Source organism: Pristis pectinata, chromosome 18 (genome assembly GCF_009764475.1).
Source record: "Pristis pectinata isolate sPriPec2 chromosome 18, sPriPec2.1.pri, whole genome shotgun sequence".
Lineage (NCBI taxonomy): Eukaryota > Metazoa > Chordata > Chondrichthyes > Rhinopristiformes > Pristidae > Pristis > Pristis pectinata.
In genome coordinates, this window is record NC_067422.1 from 27458258 (window position 1) to 27480976 (window position 22719).

General features: G+C 41.3%; 1 protein-coding gene across 2 annotated transcripts in view; it reads right to left on the reverse strand.

Annotated features, from left to right (window-relative positions):
- Window positions 1-22719, reverse strand: part of LOC127579884 (tripartite motif-containing protein 16-like protein) — a 139731-nt gene that overhangs the window by 29582 nt on the left and 87430 nt on the right. The window contains exon 1 of one of the 2 annotated variants that reach the window (XM_052032919.1): window positions 4891-4922. The exons of the other annotated variant lie outside the window; for it this stretch is intronic. The gene's annotated coding sequence lies outside the window, so the exon portion shown is untranslated. Of the gene's footprint in view, window positions 1-4890; window positions 4923-22719 lie in introns of those variants that run through there. 2 annotated transcript variants of the gene reach the window in all.

Here is a 22719-nt window from a genome sequence, read left to right on the forward strand (position 1 = left end):
CAAAACTCTACTATGGATTTTTTTCCCCTATTGGTACCTTCATCTGTTTATATTGCTTCAGTGTTTATGCTGTGTATCTGAAAATGTTTTATCCCCTGTGCCCTGTGTATATTATGGTCATGTTCCTTTTCCGTTCTCTCTGGGGATCTGGGCATCAATAACAAAGCCAGCATTTAATGTCCATCCCTAACTGCCCATTGGAAGAGATGGTGGCTGCCTTCGTGAATGACTGCAGTCTCAATGGTGAAGCTATACTGACAATGCTGTTATGTAAGCCCTTGCTGAGCTGTAATGAAGGACTAGCATTAAATTTCCAATTCAGGAGGTGTGTGGCAAATCTGAAAATGGTGAAAGGGAAAAGATTTAAAAGGGACCTGAGGGGCAACTTTTTCCACACAGAGTGTGGTTGGTTTATGGAACGAGCTTCCAGAGGAAGCTGTAGAGGAAGGTACAATTACAATATTTCAAAGACATTTAGACAGATATAGGGATAGAAAAGGCCTAGAATGATATGGGCCAAACGCAGGCATACAGGACCAGCTCAGATAGGTGTAGAACATAGAACACTACAGCACAGTACAGGCCCTTCGGCCCACAATGCTGTGCTGACATTTTATCCTGCTCTAAGATCTATCTAACCCTTCCCTCCCACATAGACCCCCATTTTTCTATCATTCATGTGTCTACCTAAGAGTTTCTTAAATGTCCCTGATGTATCCGCCCCCACAACCTCTGCAGGCAGTGCATTCCATGCACCACCACTCTCTGTGTAAAAAACTTACCTCTGACATCCCCCTTATACCTTCCTCCAATCACCCTAATATTATGGCCCCTCGTGTTAGTCATTGTTGCCCTGGGAAAAAAGTCTCTGACTGTCCACTTGATCTATGCCTCTTATCATCTTGGTCAGAATGAACAAGTTGGGCCAAAGGGCCTGTTTCGATGCTGTGTAACTCTAAGGTGGTATCCCCAGGCACCTGCCCACCTGTTAGGTGGCAAAAGTCACATATTTGAGAGTGGTGTGAAAGAATCTTTGGCAAGTTGTCGCATTGCATTCTATAGATGGCACACAGCATTCAGTATGCCAGTGGTGGAATGAATGGGTGTTTAGTGTGATGAATGGGGTGCCAATCAAGTGGGCTGCTTTGTGTGAGATCCTTTGAGGTTCTTGAGTGTGAATGGGGCCCACACTCATTCAGGCAAGTGGAGAGTATTCCAGCATGATCCTGACATGCCTTCAATATGCAGGAAATGCCTTAGTGTGTCAGGAGGTGTTTCACTAACCACAGGACATCAAGGCTTTGGCTTTCTCTTGTTACCACAGTATTTATGTGGTTGGTCCAGTTATGTGTCAGGATATTGAAGTAGCTGCTAAAACTGTCTCATGAAGGAGATTAGCCACGCTTTTGTTGGAAGTGATCATACCTGGCACTAGTGTGTTACTTTTACTCAAAGGAACATTTCGAATGTTGAAAGGACTGGACAGAGTAGATGTGGCTAAGCTGGTTCCCTTGGTGGGTGAGTCCAGGACTAGAGGGCACAGTCTTAGAATTAGAGGGCAACCATTTAGAACAGAAATGAGGAGAAATTTCTTTAGCCAGAGGGTCGTGGATTTATGGAATTCTTCACCACATACAGCTGTGGAGGCCCAATTATTGGGGGTGTTTAAGGAGGAGATTGATAGGTATCTAATTAGTCAAGGTATCAAGGGATGTTGGGAAAAGGCTGGAAACTGAGGCTAGATGGGAATAGTTTAGCTCATGGTGAGGTAGCGGAGCAGACCTGATGGGCCGAATGGCCTACTTCTGCTCCTTTGTCTTGTGACCTTGTGTGATGTGGAATCACTGGAAGACCATTCATTGTCCATTCCTAATTACCCCCTGGTGCAGAAGGCAATTTCAAGGGGCACTTAGATGTCAATCATACTTTTGGATTTGGAGTCACAGACAGACCAAACAAGGATGGCAAATGTCCTTCCCCGAAGGATGTTAGTGAATGTAGGTGGGCTTTTTACAGTGATCCAGTAGTTTCATGGTTACCATTACTGATAGTAACTCTTTGTTACTTTCCACTGATGTCCATATCTGAAGGTTTCCAGGATTTGCTGCATTTATACAGGATTACCTCATTACCTGAGGAGTTGAAAATAGAAATGACAAAATTGAGCTCTTTAAAGTTATCAGAAGATATCCCCACTCCTGGAAAGATCAAGCAGTTATAAACTACTGTGCCAAAGACACTGTGCTGAAGGATTCCTGCAGCATCCCAAGGCTAAAATGACATCCATAGTCATTTTTCTTTGTGTGGGGTATGATTCCAGCTGTGGAACATTTCCATCTGATTCCCACTGACTTCAGTTTTATTAGAGGTATGTGATGCCTAATATGTACAGTATGTCAAAAGCAGTCACTCTCACTTCTCCGACTATGCCTCAATCAAGGCCTTAATGAGATCCAAAGCCAGGTGGGGGAGGGGTTTGGGGTGGTCAGTGAGGGGGTCCTGGCAAGGCACAAATTAAACGTGGATGCAGGGCATTAGTGATTACCAGTCTATAATGCTTTCCATTACTTTGCAAATGACTGAGATGAGACTCATGGAATACCAACCAGCTAGAAATGCCGTTGCTTCTGGGGCACATCTTCAACACATTGTAGGCGTCCATTGTCCAGTGTAACTAACTGTTTCTTGATATCACATGAACGAATAAAAGTGGCTGAGGAGTGTCTTTTGCATTGGACAGGAACTCTGGAGGAGGCCAAGATAGATCATCTACTCTGCACCTCTGGATGAAGATGTAAAGCATGTCAGTCTTGTCTGTGGCACTATGTGTTGGGATACAAGGATGCTCTTGGAGCTTTCTCTCCGCCCCAGCTGTTTAATTGTGTATGATAATGGGATCTCTTTGCTCTGCCTAAAACTTTCTGCTTCCACTCACTAGCATATAAATAGGCCACATTATGGATTCACCAAGCTGGCAACTCATTGTAACTGTAACTATTGCTGCCCCTCTATCTCTGCTGTATTGGACCCCTGTATATATTGTGTCTTTATTAATTTATGTTTGTCTTTATAATAAACTGGAACACAATATATTGCATTCCTGTTTGTTGTATCCAGAAGAACACAAGAAAATAGGAGCAGGAGTAGACTATTTGGCCTGTCAAACCTACCTCACCATTTAATGTGATCACAGCTTCAGGCCTTGTCTCCTCTTCTGTGCCAGTTCCCCATAGTCCTCAATTCCCTATCTTGCAAAAAATTAGCTCATCTTTAAATAGTTCCAGTGATCCAGCTTCCACAACCCTCTGAGGTAGGGAATTCCAAAGATTCACCACCCTCGGTTCGAATCCAGTCCCATTTTCTGCTGTGGATCAGTGATGCCACATACACAAAAGACTGTGGTGTGAGCACAAAATTCAGCCTGATATTTCAGTACAGTTCTGAAAGAGGGCTGCACTGATGAAGCTTTCGTGTTGAGGGTGAAGCGTTAAACCAATTTTTGGATGAATAAAAATACCAACTGCACATCCCTAAATACTGGAGGAACCCAGCGGGTCAGGCAGCATCAACGGGTGGAAATGGACAGTCGATGTTTCGGGTTGCAACACTTCATCTCAAACCGAAACATCAATTGTCCATTTCCCTCCATAGATGCTGCCTTACCCACCGAGTTCCTCCAGTGCTCTGTGTTGCTGCAGCTTCCAGTATCTGCAGTTTCTTCTGCCTCCAAGGAGCAACCCTAAGCGTCCTCAACTGCCTACCCTTGACATTCAATGGTACTAACGTCAGTAAGCCCAACGATCAACATTCTGGGGGAATCACCATCAACCAGAAACTCAAATATTGTGACCACAAGAACAGATCAAAGTTTGGGTATCCTGTGGCAAGCAACTCACTTCCTGACACCCCAAAGCCTTTCAACCGTCCCTGAGGCACAAGTCAGGACAGCAATGGAATAATCCCCACTTGCCTCAGTGCAACTTCATCAACACTCAAGAAGTTCAGTGTGTGTGTGTGTGTGTGTGTGTGTGTGTGAGATCAACAAATTACACTGCAACAACTTGCCAAAGCTTCTTTCACACCAGCTTACAAACGTGGGACCTTTACCACCGAGAAGGACAAGAGGCAGGTACCCAAGGATTCCACCACCCTCAGATTCTCCGTACACCATCCTGACCTGGAAATTGAACAACAATGTTTTATTAGTGTTAGGTCAAAATTCTGGAGCCGGTTTTCATAATAGCATCGTCAGTACAGGTTCAACATCAGCACTGCAAACATTTGAGAAGGCAGCTCTTTCTAAAAAATAGTTAGTGATGGGCATTAAATGTTGTCCTTATCAGTGATGTCACAACCTGTTATTGGATAAATAAAAACATCATATTATCCGGTCATTATCATTTGCTGATTGTGGACTGACTGCTGCAACTCCTTTATTATATCATGGTCTGCATTTGAAAAGTAGTTCCTTGGCTGAAGAGCAGATTGAACTGGGGCCATGACTGGGACAACATGAATCTTCTCATTTTATTATTTCCTTGCCCCATTTCCCCTGTGCTTCACTTGTTTGCATCTGATAGCACTTCTGTTTTAAAATTCCCCTCATCGCTCTCAAATCCCTTCATGGCCTTAAAGCTCTTCACGTTTATAGTCTTCTTACAACACTCTTCCATCTCAGTTTTCTGCACTTCTGGCCTGCTGTATATTCTAGATTTCCACCACCCCACCATTTGTGGGCATGCTTCTAAATGCCTGAATTCTGATACTTTCTCCCTAAATCTTTGCATCTCTCCTCCTTGAAGACACGCCACAAAACCCACCTTGTTCCTATCCTAGTACCTGCTATATAATTTGGTACAAATGCAGGAGATGCAAAACCTGCTCTTTTACCTGGTTCCTTTCTCCCATCATGAGGCCCAAACAGTCCTTTCAGATGAAGCAGTGATTTACTTGTGCTTCTTCCAACGTGGCACATTGCATTCAGTGCTCACAATGTTGTCTCGTCTCCACTGGAAAATGCAAATACAGACTGGGTGACCATTTTGTAGAAGACCACTGAGCAATCCTGAGCTTTAAGTCACCTGTGAAGAACAGCTCTGATCAGCATTTCATAGCTTTTATATTTCCCATTGGCTTTCTCTCTTTCTGACTATTCTCATTAATTTATGAAACACACTGCTGCACAAACAGTGGAATAACCTCAGCAACCCTTTGTCTTCCCAGTTCTTTGACCAGCTGTTTCTCTTCAGACGCTGCCTGATCTATTGAGTGTTTCCAGCATTTTGTGTTTTTATTTCAGATTCCTTGCACCTGCAAATTTTTTTTTGATTTCAAGTGTCAAAGCTTGATAATGTTTCTATTGAAGTGCTTTAGGATGTTTCTATTATGTTAAAAAAAAATCTCTGAATAAATACAAATAGGTATTGTGCATGCTTTATTCCTTCTTATATCATTACCTTTGGATAAACTGAACGCTTACAATGTTCACAATGGAAAGCACTCCTGTAGTGAATCACCCATTCATGACCATGAACAAATATTTCTAACTTTGGGGCTTTAAACATGTTTTAAAAATACATTTAATTTGAAAAGAATTGTTAGCTGTGGAGCTCACTCTGAAACTCCATATTTTCAAAAATGATGACTAGTGCAGAGAAAATTTACACGGATGTTGCCGGGACTTGACGACCTGAATTACAGGGATAGGTTGAATAGGTTAGGACTTTATTCCCTGGAGTGCAAGATAATGAGGGAAGTTTTCAAAATTATGGGGGGTATAGATAGGGTGAATGCATGTAGACATTTTCCCCCTCAAGTTGGGTGAGACTAGAACGATAGGTTTAGGGTGAAAGGTGAAATATTTAAGGGGAATCTGAGGGGGAACCACTTCACTCAGAGGGTGGTGCGAGTGTGGAATGAGCTGCCAGCGGAAGTGGTGAATGCGGGTTCAATTGTAACATTTAAGAGAAGTTTGGATAGGAATATGAATGAGAGAGATATGGAGGGCTATGGTCCGGGTGCAGGTAAATGGGACTCGGCAGAAAATCAGGCCAGCATGAACTAGATGGGCCGAATGGCCTGTTTCTGTGCTGTAGTGCTCTTTGACTCTATTAATCTCTTCCTCAATCTGTATTACCAATTACACTTCAAACTTTCCGCTCTGGAAATGTCAACATTACTACATTTCAACAATAGAACTTACTTTTTTGGCTAATTTGACTTTAATAGTCCAAAAAGCCATTGAGCAAAAATGATTAAATAAACTATTCTGTGCAAAATTTTATGTTTAATTTTTGTACTTTAGCCTGTGCAGGTCAACAAAGCAACTCTGTCTCTTTAAAGTAAGGAAACGCAAAGGAGAAGGAATCTAACAGCACTTGTGTTCTGGCACATGTGAAAATAATTCCTCAGAGAAGTGCAAGCTATTCAAGGGAAGCCATAACCAGATGGTAGGAAATAGTTCAAAGCCAAAGGAACAAAAAGATTACCTGTCATAAAGTGATGAGTTTTGCCAATTTTGCACTTTTTGCCCTAACCCATAAATTTATTTTCTTTAGTGCGCATGGGTGGCATTTCAAAAAATCCTTCAAAGAAATTTTACGGCCACTCTACATCTTTCCAATCTGCCTAGTTTCCCAGTGAATAATATATTTGGCATTGTGTAGGCTGTAACCAATGTGCAGACAGCAGGGAATGCTCGTGCAAATCTGCAAGGCAGACATAATGCCAAATGACCACCTCCAAATCTTCTTTTTGATGAATGGAAGTTTCCCTCAAGGACCTATGAGGCAGATTGTGATTAGTGCAGAGAGAGCATGATCTTGGGCTAAAGAATCTGGCATTTGAGGCTCTCCTCACAAAAACACAAAAGCTTACAATACCTGCACAAAATGGTCAAGCAATGATCAAACACATATTTCAGGCTTCATCTTCACTGATTGACGGGCCTGGCTTTTTAATTCTCCTCTTTTACTATTCATTAGTTCGACAGCATATCATTGAACCAGACAGAACAACAACCATCAAATCTCCTCTGGCTGTAAGAGTCTGGTTTGTGAATTCACAATGATTTACCAGCCAATGCATACCAGTACTGAGCTGAATTCTCCCTAGAGTAAGGTTATATTGGCCCACATGGGCTAGGATTATTTGGATTATGTCTGATCAAAGGCTTTTGAGACATTACAGGCTTAAACCGGATTAGTGCAGATATATGGTCGACTTGAAAGGCGTGCAATCAATAATTTCACTAAATCCTTTCAGCCCAGTCAGACTTCATCAGAATTAACAATTTATAATGGTGGCCTCTTCAACACATTGGACCTTCCAGAATAACAAAGAGCTAGTTGACTCAGTCAGCTTATTGCATTCATGGTTGCTAACCAACAGGGCATTGCATTCTCATTTTTTGACATTTTGGAAGAACTCTGGTCAGTGTAAGATCCCTGCAGTATTTTCCCCCAGTCACCTGCTACAATTTATCAAAGAATTGGAAACTATTTGCAATTTCCCTACAATTAGATGGTTTAAGTATAGTATTTAATTCCACACTGCAGCTAATTTCACACTTCTTTTTGCTTCATTAAACCAAGAGCAACTTGCTTATTTAGACTATTTCATAATTGATGCTCTGTTATCCAACTTGTGAGTTAAAGCTTTGTTCAAATTTTATTTCAGAAAAGGCTTACAGTTCACTAAATTCTTGCCATACAGACAGGTAGCAGGCAAACTTGCAGCCAGAGCTTCTGTTCTTGCAAATGTAGATCAAATTTGGAACACCTTTAGCAAGCACTATTCATCTTATAAAAAAAATTAATAACTCTCTTTGCAAAACTCCAAAATAAAATGTTAACAGGAATATATTACCCAAACACATCCATTCAAACCAGGTTCAAAAAAAGTCAGTTTGACTGAATAGAAGCAATTTTTATATCAAATTACCATCTTGGAGTGTCTTTGTGGTTTTTTGATATTTCTGTAAATGTTATCACTCAGACTACATGGAGCTAACATCAGAACATGTTTTATTGAGGGCCAACAATTTCAAAACTAAACAGGAGTGTCTGGTCCAGCAATGTATCATGTCATACCATGAGGTACACAAAGTTCTTAAGGGCACAGTCATTTACACTGCAATTAAAAAGCAGTAATGGGCCTGCGCAAACCATATACTACCTACATAGTGCTGACAATATGAAACCATACAACTTTTTATTACATTCATATTCAGTTATAAATTAAAGCAAATATAAATTTACTGGATTTTAGTCTTCCTGAGTACTAAGCTTTTCACTGCAAGCTGTTCCTAACTTCTCTGAGATATCTACTTCAGGCACTAATGGTTTCAGTAAACCTCCTGTTTATATGAGTCTCAAACATTTAGTCTGGCATCCTTCTCTGTAATTGTTCAATTAACATAATTATCTCCATTATGTTGAACACCATGCTTGCAGTATAAACCTTACCACAAATATCTTATTACTTTACTTAATAACTACCACAAGTATACAATGTGCCTGGCACACCGCTAAGTATCATGAACTCAATGGTGGCAGTCTTTACTTTGGTTACTTTTCAGCACTCTCTTCTTGTCTTTGTTTTCACGCTGTCACACATCCTGACTTTATTACTTCATGTCTAATTGCTAAACCATGCTTTAAACTTTCTTCTTTTTTTCCTTTTTCAGCCTTTGTTTTGAATCCATCCACTGCCTTCCCACTACAGGCATATATTCTGGGCTCACCTGCACCTGAACACACCACTTACACACCAAGACAACCCACAGCATACGGTTGGCTAAGTCTTGATCTTCAATCATCCAGGTTATGAACAAAACCGGAAGGAATCCATGTCGGTTTTACATCAGTGAGACCCATGACCTCTGCTCTTTTTTTCAAGTAATACTGTTCAGTTTCTCATCTGAGCTTTCTTTCATTGTGTCTTCATCATCATATCTAAGTTGAACATAGAACAGTACAGCACAGAACAGGCCCTTCGGCCCACAATCTTGTGCCCACATAGCTAATCCCTCCTACCTACAGAATGCCCATATCCCTCTATTTTCCACTCATTCATGTGCCCATCCAAGCTCCTCTTAAAAGCCCCCAATGAATTTGCCTCCACCATCCTATCGGGCAATGCATTCCAGGCATCCACAACTCTCTGAGTAAAGAACGTATCCCTCACATCTGTTCTGAACCTACCCCTTCTCACCTTAAATGCATGCCCTATGGTATTGGATCGCTCAATAATTGGAAAAAGATATTGCTTGTCCACCTTATCTATGCCCCTCATAATTTCATATACTTCCAACAGATCACCCCTCAGCCTCCACCACTCCAGAGAAAAGAGCCCAAGTTTGTACAGCCTCTTCTGATAGCACATGCCCTATAATCCAGGCAGCATCCTAGTAAACCTCCTCTGCACCCTCTCTAAAGCCTCGACATCTTTCCTATAGTGAGGTCACCAGAATTGCACGCAATACTCTAAATGAGGCCTAACCAGAGTTCTATAGAGAGTCAAAACTTCTTGACTCCTATACTCAATACCTCGATTAATGAGAGCAAGCATTCCATAAGCCTTCTTAACCCCCCTATCTAACTGTGTAGCTACTTTCAATGAGCCATAGACTTGCATCCCAAGGTCTCTCTGCTCTTCAAAACTGTTAAGGGTCTTGCCCTTAAGAGTATACTGCCTCTTGACATTAATCCTACCAAGGTGCAAGACCTCACATTTATCCGGGTTAAACTCCACCTGCCATTTCTCTACCCACATCTGCAACTGATCTATATCACGCTGTATCCGTCGCCAGTCTTCTACACTATTCACAACTCCACCAAACTTGGTATCGTCTGCAAACTTTCTAACCCACCCATCAACATACTCATCCAGGTCACTTACGTACAGCACAAACAGCAGAGGTCCCAGCACAGATCTCTGCGAGAAACCATGGCAATCACGATCTACTCCCTCTCAAGATTAGTGGCACATCTTGGAATCGTGACTTGCTGCTTTGTCCTGTGCTGCTCACATTTAATTTGGACATCCAGGGGTCCATGTACCCTGATGTGTGATTCACAAAAGGCTAGTATGCAGGTACAACAAGTAATTAGAAAAGCTAACAGATTGTTATAATTTATTGTGAGGGGAAATGAATACAAAAAGTTGTGCAGTTATGCGTCAGTTATATGAAAACTGAAATACTGTGTACAGTATTGGTTTCCTTATTTCAGGAAGGATGTTACTGTATTGGAAGCAGTTCAGCAAAGGTTTACCACACTGAAACCTGGAATGTGTCAACTGTCTTATGAGGAAAGATTAGAAAGGCAAGGCTTATATTTAAAGGAGTTTAGAAGAGTGAGACTGTGGGATATTCTAGAACTAAGAGTCACCCATTGAAAATAAAAGGCTCCCCCATTTCAGACAGAGATGAAGCAATTTTTTCTCTCAAAGAGTCTTCGTACTTTGGAGCTGTCTTCATCAAATGGCACTGGAAGCAGAGTCCTTGAATATTTTTAAGGCAGAGGTAGATAGATGCTTGTTGAACAAAGGGTGAGAGGTTACTGTGGGAAGGCAGGAAAGCGGAATTGAGATTACAGTCAGATCAGTGATGAGTTTATTGAGTGGCAGAGCAGGATCAAGGGGCTAAGTGACCTACTTCTGCTCCCAATATGTGTTTGTATTAATTATCTTAATATGTTGCCAAGTTAGTGCATCATTCATATTAAATATATTGGCCACAACAGGGATAACCATGGAGTGATCCTTCACTTCTGTACCTTGGGTCTGTTCCAACACCAGTGCTGCGACAAGTTCAATAAACACAACACAACTAGATCACAAGCCAACTCGAGAGCCAGGAATTTGAATCTCAGTGGCATACTTGAAGACTTGAGGTTAAATTGTGTGTTTTTGTGTGGAAGATGCTTATACATCACTGTATTAACAAACAAGCAAGATCATACTACATTGATACACTCAGTTCTTCAAGGTATACATAGCTTGTATCAATTATTCTTGTTATGTTGAAAAATGATGAAAGATTAGCAATATATACACTGGAAATTCTCTTTAAATCAGTTAGTTCAATTCCATTCACAATCCCTCAGCAATGAACCAGTCTGCTGCAGGACCTAACAACACTTGTGCACAAAATAAAAGATGGCAAGTAACATTCACACCACAAAACTGCCAAGCAATGACCATCTCCCACAAGAGAGGGTCTATTTGCCTATCCTTGACATTCAAAGGCATTACCATCACAAAGTCCCCCACCCTTAACATCCTTGCATTCACCACTGACAGGAAGATTAATTGGATCAGCTATACAAATAATGTGACTACAAGAGCATGTCAGAGGCTGGGCATCCTGTGGTGAGCAACTCACCTTCTGGTATCCCAAAGTCATTCCATAAGACCATAAGACATTGGAGCAGAATTAGGCTATTCGGCCCATTGGGTCTGCTCCGCCATTCAATCATGGCTGATTTATTTTTCCCTCTCAACCCCATTCTCCTGCCTTCTCCCCGTAACCTTTGACGTCCTTACTAATCAAGGACCTATCAACCTCCGCTTTAAATATACCCAATGACTTGGCCTCCACAGTCATTGGGTATATTTAAAGCGGAGGTTGCTCTATCGTCCATAGGGTGTAAGTCTTGAGCATGATAAAATACTCTCTACTTTCCTGGATGAGTGCAGCTCCAAAAACTCTCAAGTAATTCAACACCCCAGAACAAAGCAGCAGCTTGCTTGACTGATATCTCATCCAGCACCCTAAGACCCATTCCCTCCATCATCAGCACACAGTTGCTGCAGTGTGTACCATTTACAAAGAGCATTGCTGTTACCTACCTTTACTAGTCTAACAACACCTCTCAACCCGTGAACTCCACCACAAAGAAAACCCACAAATTCAGGCACATGGGGACACCACCTCCTGCAGATTGACCCCCCCCCCCCCACCCCCAAGTCACACACTGTCCTTGTTTGGAAGTATATTGCTGCTCCTTCATTATCACCGAGCCTAAATCATAGAACTACTCTCCCAAAAGCACTGTTGGAGTATCTTCACCAAAAGGACAACAGTGGTTCAAGAAGATAACTCACCACAAGTTTCTCAAGGGCAATTAGGGACGGGTGACAAATGTTAGTCTTGCCAACAGCACCCACATTCTGAAAATTGAATAATTAGAAATAAGTTAATGAAGAATAGTAATATTTCAGTTTAAAGAGACAGAGAGATATTGGGAAGAAAATCCAGAACTAGCGACCGAGGGAATCTAGAGAATTGCCGTCAGTGGTCGACCACTGAGGATGCACAAAAGAGTTGAGGGAGTGAAGAACTACAGAATAAAAGGAGGTGAGGAGAGATCCAATGAAAATCCTTAACATAATAATCAGGTTTTCTCCTCTTTTAGGTTCAGACTGGCTTCATGGAAAGATCCAACACTTTGAACTTTAAATACTTATGATCCAAAGCTGGCTTTTATCTTTTACTTTAGAGAGTATTTTCTGTTCTCTATTAATCACAGCAACCTTTGTGCACCCTTCTTATTTCTCAATTGACTATAATACGAATGTAGCCGCTGTTGATAGAAACTTGGCTGGTGACGACAGCAGTCAGCAATACGTTGCCCTGCATTTCCTGTCAGAATTCACCAATAGGTAAGACACTCATAAATACTCCATTCAAAGGAAGATGGGGAGAAAAACTTTTTCATTAAGTATGCCAGCAGGACACACATAATCACATAAACAGTTTCAGAAAGTTCCAAACCAAGGATCATTAGTGAACACAATAGCTCAAATCAAGCTGGGCCAATTAGTCACAGACCTTGATACTGGCATTCAAGGGAGACTGAAACAAAGTTGGCAGGCTGAGGAATATCAAGAAACAAGGCAACAGAAACTGATGAAATCTCCATTTATTAGCTCCCCACACAGCTGCATGAACTATGTTTATTCTTTGGAAGTCAGAGAGATTGCCCACAGATTGAAAAAGATGTATTATCCCTTTCCTCAGTATGTTGTTCATATATTGTGCCAAGATTATGGGTCACAGCACTGATTAGACTTTGCCAGAGTTTTTTTTGTTGCTTGCTGTTTGCAAAAGAGCCAAGGAAGTGAAAGAGAGAAACTTTAATGAAGCAAACTTGGTTTCTGGCCTCTGGCCATGAATGGCCCAGACCCTTCTGCCTCACAGCTGGTTGAAAAAAGATGCTTCAAATTTCAAGTTCCAGCTGCAGCTTTCTTTCATTTTGATTTGAAGCAAATCTCTGACTATGTCCATCCACTGCTGTTGTCAGTTTTGCTCTTTAAAAGTCTGTTTGCCTCTGAGTCAGCAGGATATGGATGGTGAACACTCATTCAGCCTTTAAGGACGAAACTTCGGCTGGTATTTCAGTGCCATTCTGAAAGGATGCCATTTTGTCAGAAGCACCACATTACAATGAGCTGCTGCTTGCTATTGAGAAGGTTTCACAGCTTGTCTGAGGAATTGCAGGGAGTCCATCAATGCATTGACCAACATTCCTCCTACAACAAAAAGCAGCTTAATTGGTCGTTGACTTCACTGACATTTGTTTGAATTTTAAGTTGTGTTTCCCCATACAAAACAATAACTGCAGTATGTACATAATTTCATTTGAAATGCTTCCAATGTTTCTGAGCTACTTCGGAACAAAAATAATCAAATTTGTTTTTTTTTGTGTCAAAAGTATAATGCTTAGCAAACAAAGTTTGCAATTAACATGTATGGTAACCTAGCAAACTGATTTTCAGAGCTTTTTTATTTTATTGACATTTAATGCAGACTACTTCATTCACAAGATAAGAATAGTTGAGAGATGCAGAAGGAAGTGCATTTCAAAAAGTAAAACTATTAGAAATTTTTTTAAAAAGCCTGTAGGATCTTGCTGAATATTATTAAGACCATGAATGTGGATCTGGATTCCAAGCAGGTAGGATTCCCTTTCTGTAGTATGGAATATGAATATTTGCCCAGAAGTCCTACTGTATCCCAAATGCCTGAGGTGGTGGTGGAAGTAGGTTTTCTCACATTTAAGGAGTATCTAGACAAGAACTTGAATCTCCAAGGCATAAAAGATCATGGACTAAATGCAGGTAAATAGGACTAGTATAGATCCTTACAATGGTTGGCATGGACATTGTGGGCCGAAGGGCCTGTTTCTATACTCTGCAACTCAATGACTCTAATGGGTGTGCTAGGTGGGCACAGCAGTGGGACAACAATGACTGCCTCGGAGATGGCTCTCTGCCGAAAACTTCAGTTGTACCTGAAATTCAAGGTTTCAGGCAGAACAGAACTGATGCTGTTTATCTCCAACTTTGTGGTCAACAGGCACAGACTGGTTTATGTCAGCACTGCAAATGGGATAAGGACTTGAGAGCCCATATATTTGAGTGAAATAGGGAGTGTTCTCGGGGACCACTGTTTGTGATGTTGGGGTGGGGGATACATTGAGGCTGCTTGCATTTGAGGTGGGTGGCCTGGGACTGAGGCAAGCATAGGGTTGAAGGAGAGGCTGGAGACTGGGGGTGGTGTGAGTAGGGGTGGGGGGGGGAGGGGGAATGGAACTGGGCAGCTTGGGGGAGGGAATGGGCCTGAAGACAGTCAGAGAATAATCTATTTCGCTGACAGGATTTATCTAGTCTGGTGGAGCACTGAGAAGACCAGGTTTTATTCAACAATGTTCAACCTAGGACAATGTGGTCCAAGTTCCCCTGTAATGTTTCAACAAGAGCAGTGCCCAGTGTCTCGTGTGCCCTGACATATAAACCAAAGGAGGGTTTCAAGGGTGACTTAAGCCAAAAGTGCCTGGTCAAATTTCCACAGTGACATAAAGCAACTCTCAAAAACATTTCATCATGAGGGAAAAGGCGATTTTCAATTCCAATACACTAAAAAAATAGTGTTATGTAACTGAATTTCCAGTAATTGTTTATGAACTTCTTGTGTGGATTCCTGCTGTTGAGAAGGGCCCAGAATAAGATTCTTGTAATTCCTCTCGTGAAAGGGGCTTTAAGAGAGCTGCACTAATCCATAGAGCACTTGTAACCAAAGCACTGCTGACACAAAAGAAAAGTTTTTAAAGCAGTATCAGCATTCTTTAATTAGATACTTTGCAGAGCTCAATCAATGTATATTGCTGGGGCAAAATTTAAACTGCTACATCAGACATTATTAACATTGTTGATAGCGTTATTAACATTTGAGTGGGACTGAGTGTCAAAGACATGAGTACTGCCAATTCATCTTATTTAATAACTTTACACACACAGAAGCCAGTGCTCACTTGGGAATTTACATGCACCACTCCATTCCTCAGTACGCCTCAGTTTAGCATAGTGTCCTCCTCTCTATTTATTGGTACGGGCTTATCTTGCAAATGTGGATCTATAAGGAGTTCATTGTTCTTTTATAAGGTCTTAACTGTGAGTACAATCATTATTGAAACAAAGAGTTGTTTAATACTAACTCTTGAAATAACTCCCAGAAAAGAAGTCACATAAGTATTTTACTTTCTTTCACTCTTGCTAAGCAAAAAAACTATAAAATTAACACAATCGTTGCCATGACAGGGAATAAGTAAGTAGTCCAGAAACTCAGGTCAATTGAATTTGAACTGGATGCCATCTAATAATATAATTATTTTCTTATCCGGTTCAATGACAAGGGAGAACTTGGATACTGATTTCCAGATGAAGGGAGGGTAGGTGCAAGAAACAAATGATGGTCACAAAATCTCATTTACATGGGACTGAGGAGCTGCAGACAGGTGGTGAGCATTCCCAAGCATCTTACCAGTGAAGACGATTACAATCTTGGGTCATTGCTTTGCTGCTTGGAATCCCCAGGAAGGCCCTGAGGAAAGGGAGGGATCAGCATAGAGGTGTGATCAGGAGAAGGTCAAACAAGAGGTGCCAATGGTCTGTGGAGTTGTAGTTGACTTGGGAGACATACAAACAATATTATGGAAATAAATCCACACAAATCATATGCATGGGAACATCACCATCTCCAGCTTCCCTCCAAGTCAAAGACAATATTATCTTTAAAATTCATGACTGGTTTTTCATCAGAACTAGGCCTAAATTCTGGAACTCCCACCCAACAGCACTGCAGGCATACCTTCACCAGAAGAACTGCAGTGGTTCAAGAAAGTAGTTCATCGCCACCTTCTCAGGGGTAAATAGGGATGGGCAATAAATGCTGGCCTCGCCAGTGATGCCCAGATCCTTACATTGAAAGAATAATAAATAAATAAATCCAAAGGCATCGTCACATAAACTCCATTAGATACTGAATGGCTCTTGCACCTCAACTCAAATTTGTTTGTATACATAAAAGTATAAAACAGAACTAAATTCCCAGTGCATAAGGTAGCCTGGATTTTCCAAACAGTACTTTAAACATAACCCATTTATGTTAAATCAATATCTATTCAAAGAACATAATTCATGTGCATATTCTTTTTGTTGCCAGTTCTCTGCCTTTCCTCTTCTGGTTTTCCTGCCTCTATCTCACTTCATCTGCTCCTATTAACTTAACCCTCCAACCACTCCACCCCACCTTCATCCTCACCCCACTTGCTCTTCCAAGATAAAGGTGGTAAGAAGACCGATGGTCAATAACCCTATTCTTTCCACCCTGCTTATGGTCATTTTCTTTCAAACAGACTTGACTTGCTTTAAAAACTAAACTAATTAAAGAATTCAAATTAGAATGAGAAAGGAAATCATTTACTTTTTTTTACAGCATTATGCAATCAGAAATCAACTTTTCCAGGAGTGAAATGTGGTCACAACCATTTCTGTATCATTTCACAACCCTCCAGAAACCCAAGGTACTTCCTTGCAATTTCTGTCAATGACACATGGGATTACATCATTCTCTAAGCAATGATCCTCTATGGGGTGCCTTGGACCATTCCGTCCCTGATTTCCTGCCTTTGGGCATTCCCAGATCAACATGGCTTCACCATGCAAAACAATCAGGTCCCACATTGGGTAAGTGAATCACTCCATCTTTTGGCCCTCCCCCCAACACTACACCAACCCTACACCCTCCCCGCACAAAACACCACTCCTGACCAACCAAATCATCAGCACACCACCTAAATCCAGGTTCCATTTTTACAAACATCCTTAATTTGACCTTAACATTAGTCGGAAAATGTGCAAAAATCACTCAATATGGTAACTATACTTCCACAATATTGTAATGAACGGCATCAAAAGCACACGTCTGATAAAAAATAATTACCAAAAGTGGAGAGGGGAATCTAATTCTGCCATTTGTAGGAATAAATATACGTACATACATCAGACTTTTAAATTTAAATTTAATGTTATGGCAGCTTGTTCATATGCAGGGGTGCCTGTCAGTCAGGCTTTTGTAAACCAGAGAAGGCCTGTATTCACTTCTATAACACAAGTGCTGACCTTCAATCTCCATTGGCAGGAATTCGATTTCTCTGAACACCCCCATCCCATCTATCCCCACCCCACTTTGGCACCTTACCCCAGCTTCTCCTCTTTCAATGGGTTCCTGAAAGGACTCACACAAAGAAAAAGCCAGTGACAGAATGTCCTTAACAGACCAGAGCCATACAGCAGCAACCACATGCCCCTTTTAAATATTCAAAGGTCAAAACCCCACAAGCTACTGCAAGGAATTATCTCCAAAATCTCTCTAAGGCTTCATTGTTGAGGGTCTCTTTAAATAAGATTGGAAGTGGCTGCCTCAGGCAGGCAGTGGGAGGAAGTGATATTGATCAAGCGGGGAAATCAGAAAATGACATCTGCATCTTGATTGACCCTAATTTGAGTTTATTCATGAGGCTCCGGCTCATTTTAGATAGAATCTCTGGTCATCAAGATTAATGGCCTTCATCAAATCCAACCGAATGTTTAACAGCAATGTGTGTAGGAGATCTCCTTTCTAACCAAGAAAACAATGCATTTATTTAGCATCTTCCACATCTCTTGCAGAATGGTTCAAAATGTCTTACAGCCAATGAAGTACTTTTGAAGTGTAATCACTGTGATAATGAAGCAGCTAATTTGCAGTTCACAAACTCTAAAGCAGCATAGTGACGTTGAGCAATTAATCTAGTTTGGTAATGTAGGGTGACAAACATTAGCTGGGTTAACAGGGATAACTCCCCTGCTCCACTTCAAAATAGTGCCACTAAATCTTTTATCAGTGGTGCCTCAGTTTATCATCTTAGTCAAAAGATCCTCCCTCTATCCTCAATGCAAACAGAGGTTAAAGAGATGAATATCACCACCTCTGAGCTTATTTTATCCCTTTTCCTTTCTTTTGTCTTTTCAATTTTCTGAAAATAAAGCTGTAAAAGTGAGATGTACCCTGTTTTTGTCAACTGTAACTGATCTTTGCTGTTCTATGTGATTGAATTATCATTAAGAAAACAATTCAGTTGAAATTCCTTGATGCTGCAGTTAGACAAGTTTTTATTCTATGCAAAAGAATGGCCCAGAACAGTAGAAGCTTTCCAAGCAGTGCTCAAGGAGTTGTTAGGCTCTATTACTTGTCTGGCACTATTACTTATGCATGGAGTTTCTATGACAAAGGTGCTTGATAAGTCTAAGTCAAGTTTATTGTCATATGCACATGTGCAAAGTATGTGTATGCACAGGTGCAGTGAAAAACTTAATAGCCTTCCTTTTTATGATATTTGCTCAGAAAAGTTGTTGCGCACAGTACCTCAGATGTAAGTGTGGTATTGTCACTTACACCTACACTATCCTTTGTGGACTGGCACTGCACAGGTTTTTTTCCCCTCAGTACCATAGAGGGCACTGGCCAATTCTAACCTTCAGTCTAGAGAAGATAACAAGATCACAAATGCTTCCATCATGGAGAGGGAAGTTAAAAAGGGGAAAGAAATAGACAAAAAAATGAAGCTCTAACTTCTGGACAAAGATTAAGATGAAAACTAACCAAACTGTTCAAAGCTCTGAGGGATTTCAATCAAATACCAGAGGTTGAAGATCATTAATTATATAGAATATTAAGGGATCATAATAAAACTCAGAGAGGGAGAAAGGCATGTTTTGAGCATTGAAGAAATATTTGAAGATAAATGTAAAAGGATGCATGGGGGAGGCATGATTATGACTAGCTAATTCAGGGGACCAGTACAGAGCTAAGCAGTATCTGATTATGTACTAGATCCTGTGATTCTGGGGAGAATGGGACAATAACTATGACAAGAAGAGTAGGCTGTGAAGGACAGAAGGAGATCATCATTCCTCACAATGGCAGAATAGAAAATAACACAGGAGCTTTGGAGGGAGGATAGGGAAGTAAACTAGCAAACAAAAACTTAAGGGAAACCACAACTTTTTGATTTATAATTGAAAATAGGCCTCCAAATCTAATATTGTATCTATTGCATCACAATGATCTGGACATCATATTTGTTTGGTAATGTTTGGATTCATGGAGTCATATAGCATGGAAACAGCCCCTTCGAGTCCACACCAACCATCAGGCACCCATTTACACTAATCCCATTTTATTCTCCCCTCATTCCCTTCAATCCTCTCTCCCCCACACTCCCCCCACTCTCCCGTACACCAGTCAATTATTCTACTGACCCACGTCTTTGGGATGTGGGAGAAAACTAGAGTACCTGGAGGAAACTCGCACAGGGAGAATGTGAAAACTCCAAACAGACAGCACCACAAATTAAGTTTGAACCCAGATCTCTGGAGCTGTGAGGCAGCAACTCTATTAGCTGTGCTACTGTCCAACTGTTTAGCTCAGTTCTCCAGTCTGAAACAGGAATAGGTTTCTTTAGTATCCATATGGAGTTCTGCACCTATTGGGGTGCTCTGACGATGAAACTCAGCTACAAACATTGAAATATGTCCCACGCACTTTCCTTCTGATTATTCCAGGTGTTCAGCAACCTAACCAATGATTCTTCAAAGCTTAAGGCCGCTGGAGACCCATGGAATTTTTAAACTTTATTTTTGAGCCCAGGACTGACAGGAATACTTTTCTTTGGTCATCTAAAGGTATTTGCAACAGAGGGTGGCGGTAGATGAAGCATATTCTGCCTGGAGGTCGGTGACCAGTGGTGTTCCACAGGTATCTGTCCTGGGACCCCTGCTCTTTGTGATTTTTATAAATGACTTGGATGAGGATGTGCAAGGGTGGGTTAGTAAGTTTGCTGATGACATGAAGGTTGGTGGAGTTGTGGATAGTGTGGAAGGTTACTGTAGATTACAACAGGACATTGATAGGATGCAGACCTGGGCTGAGAGACAGCAGATGGAGTTCAACCCGGAAAAGTGTGAAGTGATACACTTTGGAATTGAATTTGAAGGCAGAATACAAGGTTAATGGCAGGACTCTTGGCAGTGTGGAGGAACAGAGGGATCTTGGGGTCCATGTCCATAGATACCTCAAGGTTGCCGCACAGGTCAATAGGATTGTTAAGAAGGCGTATGGTGTGTTGGCCTTCATTAGTCAGTGTATTGAGTTCAAGAGCCGTGAGGTAATGTTGCAGTTCTATAGAACTCTGGTTAGGTCACACTTGGAGTATTGTGTTCAGTTCCAGTCGCCTCATTATAGGAAAGATGTGGAAGCTTTAGAGAGGGTGCAGAGGAGATATACCAGGATGCTGCCTGGATTGGAGAGTATATCTTATGAGGATAGATCGAGTGAGCTAGGGCTTTTCTCTTTGGAGAGGAGCATGAGAGGTGACTTGATAGAGGTGTACAAGATGATAAGAGGCATAGATCGAGTGGACTGTCAGAGACTTTTTCCCAGGTGAAAATAGCTAACACGAGGGGGCATAATTATAAGGTGATTGGAGGAAGGTATAAGGGGCACGTCAGAGCTAAGTTTCGTTACACAGGGAGTGGTGGATGCGTGGTATGCACTGCCAGCAGAGGTTGTGGGGCCAGATACATTAGGAACATTTAAGAGACTCTTAGATAGCCACATGAATGATAGAGAAATGGAGGGCTATGTTAGATAGATATTAGAGCAGGATAAAATGTCGGCACAACATTGTGGGCCAAAGGGCCAGTACTGTGCTGTAATGTTCTATGTTGCTGACACAATCAAGTTTCCTTTTCTCCTGCTGGCAAGATCCATTTGAGAACCAATCTTCCTACTCGAATGATGAGTTACAACCCTGGTGCCCATTTGGTACCAATGACTTTCCTGCTGCACTCTGATGGGTTGTGACGCCAGGCTGACACAGTCAGATATATGGTGCCGTCATTCCACCAGTGGGCACCCATTCAAGTCCAACTTCGGCCAAAGCAAAATCAGTGGCACTGTAAAAAATAGGTTGAACCATGATGAGTAATTCACCTTGCTAAAGACGTGCAAGAGCGTTGAATGCAAATTACACTTACCCCCACCCTTCATCCCATTGATTTTGCTGGAATTGAATACGATTAGCCGAGTACCATCAGTGGTTATATTTGTGTGTACTATTAGTACTTATAGACGGCTTAACTCCTCCACCCCATTCTTCTCTTTCAGTCCTTCAGAAGTTACCTTTTGATAAATCCTGGAGTCTCTTGGACTAACATTGAGTAGACGTTGCAGTGTTGGTGTAAATGATAACTGTGCCTTGATCACATGCTCAGGCAGTCCAACTTCATAAACTGTTTTGCTACTCACCATGGAGCTTAGCCAGACCAGGTGATCATTGTTTGCAAATTCACAAGCATGCTTCTTTGGCGTTATTTGTCTCAATCCAAAGTTGATGGTAGAAATCAACCTTAACATCCTAATTTAGGATTTATTCACCTCTGGGACAGCAGCACTAAGGAATAGGCAAACAAAACTCAAATCAGTGAATAAGAAATGCAGTCACAAGTTGGAGTGAATGACCTGTGTTTGGCGCATCAGGTTACCATGGTTAAGAACACACGTGACCAGCAGGCTGTGCTTTAGCCAGCTTCTTTCCAATGGTTGAGGAATCTGGAGAGACATGTCATAGATATAACAGTAAATAAAAGATATGTGGAGCAGAGAGCTGTGAGATTTATTTCACACAGATGATTATGAGACAGTGGAATGCTGTGACTAAAGGAGAAGAGGACATCACTGTTTAAGACTGTTAGAAAAGAGGCTGAAGAAAAGGGGGAAAGAGAGGTGAGATAATAGGGGAAGAAGGTGACATTTGAACTACTGCTCATGTGGAAGATAAACATCTGTAGAGTCTGGTTAGACCCAATGTGCTGTTTGCAGATCTTCTATTGCTTTGCCCTAGATTGCTCCTTCATGCAAAATTTCTACTAAGAGTTTAAGAGGAATATTGGCCATAAACTGTAGACTTTGTAGAATTTTAATGTGTTAAGAATTAAACAAAGAAGGATGGCTTATAATTACTATAATTTTAAAAAGTCTCTTGAGATTCCGTACACAGTTTATGTGTTTCCACTAGGTGGCAGCAAGCACCTTATCTAGATCTACAGCACATGCAAAATGAATTTCAAGGGGCACCAAATTCAGTAGCCTCCAAAAATAGGGATGAGGATTCCACTGCAGCATTAACACTCGGCCACTCCTCATACAGGCCACGTGAAGCTTTGTACAGTCTGGTTATGGGAACATTTGCAGTACACAGAGAGAGAGCCAAGGACACTGTTCTGTTGGGTGACAGCATAATCCAGTAAACCCCTAAACTGTGAGTGGCAAAT